The sequence below is a fragment of the Pelodiscus sinensis genome, chromosome 1 (assembly GCF_049634645.1).
Source record: "Pelodiscus sinensis isolate JC-2024 chromosome 1, ASM4963464v1, whole genome shotgun sequence".
In the NCBI taxonomy this organism is placed as follows: Eukaryota; Metazoa; Chordata; order Testudines; family Trionychidae; genus Pelodiscus; species Pelodiscus sinensis.
Genome location: NC_134711.1, coordinates 76,219,348 through 76,228,596, shown reverse-complemented (window position 1 = coordinate 76,228,596; position 9,249 = coordinate 76,219,348).

The following is a 9,249-nucleotide window of genomic DNA, read 5'->3' as shown; positions in this document are numbered from 1 at the left end:
AAATGATACCAAGATGGGAGAGGTTGCAAGTGCTTTGGAGGGTAGGTTTAAAAATCAACATGATTTGTACAACCTGGAGAAATGGTCTGAGGTAAATAGCATGAAATTCAATAGGGAGAAATGCAAAGAATACCACTTAGGAAGGAGCAATCAGTAGTGTACATACATGTGAAATGAATGCCTAGGAAGGAGTACTTCAGAAAGGGATCTGGGGATCATACTGGATCACATGCTAAATATGAGTCAATGGTGTCACACTGTTGCAAAACAACCCATTATTCTGGGATGTGTTAGCAGGAGGGTTGTAAGCAGGACAGGAGAAATAGTTCTTCTGCTCTACTCCACACTGATTAAGCCTTAACTGAAGTACTGTGTCCAGTTTGAGGTGCACATATGAGGATAGATATGGACAAATTGGAGAAAGGTCAGGGAAGAGCAACAAAAATGATTAAAGGTCTAGAAAATGTTGCCTATGAAAGAAGATTGAAAGACAGATTGTGTTTGTTTAGTCTGGAGAAGAGAAGGAGGTAAAGCAAAGATAACATTTCATGTACATAAAAGGTTGTTTCAAGCAGAAGGGAGAAAAAATATTCTTAACATCTGAGGAAAGTGCTAGAAGCAATGGGGTTAAATTGTAGCAACAGCAGTTTAGATTGGACTCTATGAAAGTCTTCCAAGCTGTTGAGGTGGTTAAGCACTGGAATAAATTGCCTGTGGAGTTTGTGGAATCTCCATCTAGAGATTTTTAAGAGTATGTTAAACAAACACTTGTCAGGAATGATCTAGATTGGGGTGGGCAATAAGCAGCCTGCAGACTAGATGCAGTTTGCCGGCATGAGCCCCTAGAGGACTGTGGTTAGCCATTCTCAAAAGATGGGAGCTGTGGGAAGTGGAGGCCTGGCCTGTGGTGCTTCCTGCAGCTAATCATATGGCAGACTGTATCCGACCCATGGGCCACTTATTTCCTGCCCCGGTCTAGATAATATTTAAGTTCTGCCATAAGTGCAGGGGACTGGACTAGATGACCTCTGTGATTCTATCATATGAGAGATCCAGGCTTAGTTCCCCTCTCTCTGTAAGAGGGGAAAAAGGATTTGATAACAACGATCTCCCACTTCTCAGGAAAGTTCTCTAAACTCTAAGTTATGGACTATTCCAAAGCATCTAATATTGGCTGGCAAATGTGAGATGGACAAGCTGTCTGATCCAATCTGGGAATTTCTGTATCACTAGATATAATATAATATAAAATAAAATAAACTGTTTTTCATTTGTGTGCTCTTTTTTTCTTGGCAATCACCCAGTTCTTCTGTCAAGTTGAAATATTCTACTCAGCTTGGAAGTTTATGCTCTCCAGAACTAGATCATTGCCTTGAAAAACAGGGAGCTAGTCCTATTATCCCTTAAACATATTATTTTTGGGTGTGTGTGTGGATTTTTATAGGCCACTAAAACATCAACTCTAGTGATTTGTTAAAAATATGCCACCATGGAGAGGTCTCTGGGTGGGGCAGAGGAGCTCAGATTCAGCTTTTTTGCATGGATTGACTCTCGTGCAGTAAAGCATCATTTACAGTTCAAAATAATAAATCAGCATGCTATTCTTGGTAGACATCCTTCTCGTTCAAAATGAATGATGCTGTGTTACTTTGGTGGAAGAACACCCATTGAGGTATACTGACTGGTGGCACATAATTCATGCTGTTTAGATATTGGAATGAAATACCTGACAGTTTGGAGGGGTTAAAAAAAAGAATGTATATAGTGCATAAAATTAAATCTATCTAATGCTCACAGACGAGCTAGCTACTTATATCATATATTAACTTAATAATGGTATTATGATTCAGGGTTGTAGAAATCAAATAATTATTTATATGAATGCATTTTGTACTCCTCTGGGTAAGATACAGAACTACAACTAAGGAAAGGTGAGCCTAAACCACCAAATGAGTTCTGCCCAGTCCTCTAAACTTCAAAAAGATGTTCAGATTCAAATCTAAATGGGCATCTCCACTTTTCACCTCTGTCCTGTTGAATATGTATATAGATAATTTATTTCTCTTTGGTAATAAGAATAAACCCAGTGTCAAATGCCACCACCTTTACAGTATTACCATCCTTCTCAACATGCAGTGGACTGAAATTTGCATTTACTGTCAAATACACCATTATCCCCTTATATCCATGGGTCCAGATCCTCATAGCACCTAACTCCCATTACAGTCAATGGAAGTTAGGTTTTTAAATACCTTTGTGGCTTGAAGCCCTGGTCCTGCAGACTTTCTTAGCCAAAGTGACAATTAGTCCTAAGAAAAACGGCTGCTGCTGCGTGTGGTAGTGGGCCAAAAAAGTTCTATATGTGGTATTTAATATCTCCTCGGAGTTTTTTAAATTTATTCTGGGAACTGCATATTTCATAAATTAAGTGACTGGGGTAATGTATTAATCCTTTGTTCATTCTGTTTCTCATGCAAAAAGGAACAGTCCACTCCTTGAGATCAAAGCTTTCTGGCTGATCAGAAGCTGCGACAGTCCCCACAGAACTAAATGAGTGAGGCTTCCATTCATTCCACTGGAGAGATTGATCAGAGGAAGTTATATGCCTTATTATCTGAGCAGAATGGCGTACTTAATGGACTTACTTTTATGAGCCATTAAAATAACAGTGATTATAAATCTGTGTATGATTAGGCAAATAGGACTAAATCAAATAAGAACAGTTCTGAGCAGCCATCCCACGCTGAATCTGAATCCAATAGTGTTGAAGGCATTCAAAAGAACTTCACATGTTTGCACTTCCAGGTTTGGGTCAGAACCAAATTTGGAAATACTGAAATGTCAGAAAAAGTATTGGCATTTATTTGTATTGTGCATCTAAAGTTCCAAACTGTTGATCAGGCTCCAATTGTGCTAGTTGCTATGCAAACATTTAACAAAAAGACAATTCCTGACCCAGAAAGCTCATGGTCTTAATAAAGAATCTTTTTACATGATGTTTCTAGACTATAGGAAATGTAAGAATGTATGTGTCATGGAAATTTCCCAGCAGATATGCATTTTGTATGGCTACGTCTACACTGCAGGCTTCTTGTGCAAGAAGCTTTTTGTGGAAGAGTTCTTCCGCAAATCTTCTTGCACAAGAGAGCATCCAGACTGCATGGACGCTCTCTTGAAAGAAAGGTCTGATTACTATTCAGAGAATACCCACCAGAGCACCTGTGCTTTTTTTGATTGGTTCTTTTTGTGCAACCTCCCTCCCCTCCTTGCCTGTCCACACACCTTTTTGCACAAGAACTCCTGTGCAAAAAGGAATTATTCCTTGTAGAAAGAAGAATACCTACACTGCAAAAAATCCTCTGTTCTTTTGGTTTACTGTAAATTTTCTTACACAAAAAATGAACTTGAGGTGTGGATACTCCCCGTTTTTTTGTTTGAAAACGGCCATTTTTATGTGAAAACCCTGTAGTGTAGACGTAGCCATTATGAGTTTTGGTAAATTCAGTTTAACTTTGTAAACAGGCAAACCTTTGGATCCTTACTGACATCATGATTCTAATTTTACAGGTTAACACATTGCTTGTCCTTCTGACAGTTGCTTATCAAGGAAGCAGTATAGCATAGTGGATAGGGCACACAATTAGGAGATCTGGATTCTTTTCCTAGCTCAGCCATAGACCTCAGTGGCCAAGTAACTTGACCACTTTGTGCCTTCATTTCTCCACCTGTAAAACGTCGAAAATAATAATGACCTCCTTTGTAAATTTGAGTTCTTCTGACAAAAAGGCTATATAATGTATTAAATAATATGTTTATCTCTTCTGTTACATATTCACTTTTTCTTTGAAATACCAGAAGGCATCCTTGCAGAGCACAAACTGCATGCCACATGTAGAGAATAATTAAGAGGAAGCCTGTCAAAGGAGTTGAATAAATGTTGATGGTTTGCAAAAATGGGCACTCTCAAATTGCTTTGATAGGATAGACCTTGTAGTGAGCCAATTATAAACTGGAACATTTTAATAGAAGTCCAGATACAGCATTAACTATAACAGAATCATAAAGTTGGAAGAGATCTCTGGACATCATCGACTCCAACCACTTGCTAAAAGCAAGAGCAATCCCAGCTACATCATCCCAGCCATGGACTTAAAAACCTCTATGGATGGAGATTCCACCACCTACCTAGGTAACCCATTCCAGTGCTTTACCACTCTCCTAGGCTGCGTCTAGACTGGCATGATTTTCCGCAAATGCTTTTAACGGAAAAGTTTTCCGTTAAAAGCATTTGCGGAAAAGAGCGTCTAGATAGGCACAGACGCTTTTCCGCAAACGCATATTTTGCGGAAAAGCGTCCGTGCCAATCTAGATGCGCTTTTGCGCAAAAAAACACCCAATCGCTATTTTCGCAATTGCGGCTTTTTAGCGCAAAACATATCTGAGCTGTCTACACTGGCCCTTTTGCGCAAAAGCTTTGCGCAAAAGGACTTTTTCCCAAACGGGAGCAGCATAGCATTTCTGCAAGAAGCACTGATTTCAGACAGTAAGAAGTCAGTGTTCTTGTGGAAATTCAAGCGGCCAGTGTAGACAGCTGGCAAGTTTTTCCAGGAAAACTTGCCAGTCTAGACACAGCCTTAGTGAAATAGTTTTTCCTAATATCCAATCACGACTGTGATACCACAACATGAAAAATGCTGAGGGTAAGGTATGTACTTTCAAAGGAAAATTTAAAGGTAGGCAATATTTGCTTTAATATAATGTAAGACAAGGTGAATATGTTAGATAATATGGCAGCTACAGTTATGTGAGGTACTTCTAAAAGCTTCCTGTTTTAAATTTAGAAGAGCCTTTTGAATGTAGGACTTTTAGATCCTAGGCTTCCTTCATTCTCTACACACTTTTGGTCTTCTGGGGCCGGTGTTTGTTGACTCTCAAGACATGCTGCAAAGACAGTCAGTTCTTCCAGGTTATTTTCTGGTGTGGGGGGTTGAAAATGATATTGGTGAGTGGAGGAGAGGATATTAATTTTTGCAGAGTGGATTTTTTTTAATGTAGAAATGGATCTGTTTGGATTTTTGTAAATGTTTTTATAAAATTCTAATTAATCAAGATTCAGTATGTGCTTGATAAAGTCCAATAAATTACAGAAATTACTGCACTGGAGCCCATGCACATATCTCAGTTCAGTGCATTTTCAAACAGTCACATAATATAATGTGTTATACGTATCTACCAGGCGTAATGGGAGAGTTGGACCAGTAACCACTGGTTACTGCCCTCCTGGCTCAAATCAGATTGTAGAAGAAGGAAAATGAGGAGATGCATTCAGACTAATACTGCACAACTGAAGAAGAAAAGGAAGTTTTACTGTTGACTTCACTGACAAGAGGATAGGGTCCAATCCATCCTGAGCACAATGCTGCAGTTTGAAAAAGAACCAGGCTGTACTAATGTGAGCAAAGAAAGTTTGAATTGTAGTAGCAATTGCTATTCCCTACTCCACATCTTGGATATAATAATCAACTACATACTTAAGCAATTTGGTGGTTTCAGATAGTCTGTGGGTAGAATTGTATGAGAAGTAAAAATGCGCACTCTCTTTCTCTCTCTGCATGTGGCACGTTTTTTATTAGAAACTATCTGTGTATGTGGAAACAGAGAACTTGACTATAGATAAAGTGTTGTGAAATGCCACTAAAGGTGTGGTATGTGTGAGTAATAAAATATTCTAATGTCTTTAGTATAAGTGTATCCAACACATCTACGCTACAGCTGCACTGCAACACAATTTTGGGATTCCCGAGTGTCCCAGAATAGCTATTCTGCATCTTAACAGCAAGTCTGTTATTTTGGGCTCACTATTCCAATGTCCCTGTAAACATCATGCCCCGAGGAGTAAGGGACATTTCAGAATAGTGAATTATTTTGAAATTTGGTGCTGTGTAGACAGCACCAAATTACAAATAAGCTATTTGGAAATGAGATTGAAATAAGATACACAATTCATGTAGCTCAAATTGCATATCTTATTCAACCCATGGTGCAGTGTAGATGCACCCTCAGTCTGGTTCACTGTCCCAAGTAGTGGCACTTAGACCACTTACAGCAAGTGATAAGAACAAGTGAGCCCTACAGCCTAAACTGAAAGCCAGATGGCTGTTAGCTCACGTGGAAGAGGCTTCCACTTGAAGCTCCAGAAGTACCAGATTCAAATCTGCCTACTGGTAGTTACATAAGTATTCTTAGGCATTACTTGTAACAATAGTAAGTTAAAATATCACACTTCTGCAATTGTTTTTAATTCCAAAATCTCTCTTTCATATTCTAATCTATCTATATATTTCAGAAATGTGCATCTGTTTGTCTGTCTGTCCATCCCTCTATGAATCTGTTTATTCAAGAACCCCTCCTAAAGGGTAAATTTGGTGTGAAGGTTCCTCTTATCCTAACTTAAAGCAAGGTATGGGGTTGGTTGTGCTAGGAAAACAGGATGTACCTGGAATGGGTTTATTTTCTATAATTCAGAATGAGAGGGGACTAGTAGGATGGACAGTCATACTGCAGAATGACCGTGTGTGTGTGTGTGTGTGTGGCCACATTACTGAGCTCCCCCACCCCACTACAGGGAGACCTTAAGCTAGGGCCCCACCATCAGTTCCAGTGGTGGAAAAGGAGGTGGGCAGTATAGCCCTTGTCTCCATGGGTGCTCCAGGAGCCTCCACCTCTTGTAGCCCAGCGTGGCAGCAGGCACCCCAGGAAGGCACTACCGCCGGACCAGTACAGCCCCGTGAACTACTGCTACTGCATCAGTGTGGCTCCAAGCACCCTGGTAGCCGCTGTAACAGCAGCAGGACCCCAGGCATTGTAGCAGCTGCTGCCATAGCAATGCCACCCCGGCATCCGCCGCTACTGCCGGACCAGCACTGCCCTTGCCACCATAGGCAGCCCTAGTGAGCCCCAAGACTTCCCAGTCCCTGCCCCAAGTCACCCCTGCCCTAAATCCTACACTTACTCCCTACCATCAGTCCCCCCACATCTCCAAACCCCCTACCCTGCCTTCTACACCCCCACTAAACTTCCCAAGCTTCCCAAGCCCTAAGCTTCCCAAGCCCTACCCTGATTCCTGCACCCCACTCCCTGCCCTGAGCCCTGACTCCTCCCCTGTCCACACTATATGGTGATTCCTCCCCTCACCCCAAACCCAAAAAAGCTAAGAACCTGAGCAATGTTGAGCACATCTGCTAGTTTAAGATATGGGAGAGGCCAGCAGCCACTTTTGGTTAAAAAGAAAGCTTCATAAAGAACTTGTTTCTGATATACAATGGAGGTTTACTTTTTGTTAGAGGAACATCTCTTTAAATTGCAATCTTAGGCCCTGCAAACACTTCTGCATGTGACTAATTTGAAACATGTGAAACAAATCAGAAATTAAGGGTATGTCTACATTGGGTAGTTAAGTTTTTTATGAGCTTCAGGTACACAAGTTGCAGCCATAGCATTCACAGAGAATGCAATGTCTTTTCCTGAGCTACTTGAATACTTTGCCCCAAATGGTGGTGAGTTCCAATTCTTAGTATGGCTTAAAACAGCTGTATAAGGCATAGTGGGGGTGTCTGGAGTGGTATTGAGTTACATCAGAAAAATCCAGGAACAAATGGATGACACCATCTTGTGTGCCAGGTTTTAAAAGGGGATAAGATTTTCCTGAGAACTTGACACCAGGAAAGGGGAAGTCAATTAATGGCATTATTCATATGAATGGATAAATCACAATGTCTGATCTGCAAAGTAGCGTGGGATAGTCATTAGAGCCATGCAAAAAGTGGTGCACAGCAGTTGCACCCTCATGAACAAGAGGCTGAATGAATTCAATTCTATGTGCATCACAAGAGCAGTACATATACCAATTCAAAGCAAACACTTTGTAAGTAGACTTCAGAGCTTGTAATAAATGCTGGGCTAGAGTGCAGTGATGGATTATGCTGTTTGTATGCAAGTGTTTTCAAGACAGAGTATCTCAGTTTGATCTGGTTTAAACTCCTCAACCACAAAAAGTAGAACAGATGCATTTAGATGTGTCTGGGGTCTTTGAAGTATGAAATAATTGAATAATTTGCTTACCTCTAACTTAACATAACTTTTATGACCATATATCACCACATATTTGTGTATAAAAAGGAATTGCATAGTATAACTGATCTGATGAGAATATACAGAAAAATTCTGGAGTCAATTAATATTATTAGTCATGCTTAAAAGTAGACCCATACTTAAATAACTTTTGTGATCCGGATTCTTCATAAAGATTCAGGTATTAAAAAATATACTACTATACTGTGTAATCTAACAAATTTCTTACTGTGGAAAATCATTGCCTTTCATTTCTTAAATGTATGTAAAATTACCATTATTAAAGTTAAACAATGCTGTCATTATCTTGTATCAAGAAGGTTATGTATCAAAATATTTCCTTTGCAAGGTGGAGAGCTTCAGCAACATATCAGATTTGAGATTATTCAACCAGTTTACACCATTTATTGTGCTTACTGATTTTGCTGCTGTTTCAGAAAATAATCATGTCTTTGTACTCCCAGTATATCATAGTCATATTTCTCATAACTTTAAAGACAAGTAACAAACAATGCTGTATATCCTCCCTTTCCAGTGCCCACAATATTTAGCTGTCTTTTCCCATTATATTCTTAGAGGCATAGCGACCTGTAACACAATGCAATAGTTTTTCTAGCTTTGTGAACTGAACTATATTATTCTATAACCAAAAATAGAGGATAAAATAGATTTTGCTTAATTATACAGCTCTGTAGTAGTGCTTTTTGTATATTTAAGTCTCTATATTATTTCTAAAGGCTTTGGATGATTATTAGTGGATCAGCAGATGGATAGTAATTTACATAATTCAAATTCAGTTTTTCCAGGAAAATAAAAAAGGAAGTGGGATTAGCTAAACTATTGAAAATATAATACTGACTTCTGCAAGGGACTCAGTACATTAAAGAGCTACTTAAGATTTCATGTGGAGGCACCTATATTGTCTTTTCCTTCAGGAGTTTCAATTTGAAAAAAAAAATATGATTTTGCTCTTTTGCTATAGCTAAATAGGTCAGTTTTAGCTCAGTATCTCATCCTATAGCTCTCGGCACAAGTGAGCACATGCATGGCATATATTATTTCTGTAGAAGATAAGCTATTATTTTATTAATTCTGTTATTTGTATGTTGGCAAGTAAAA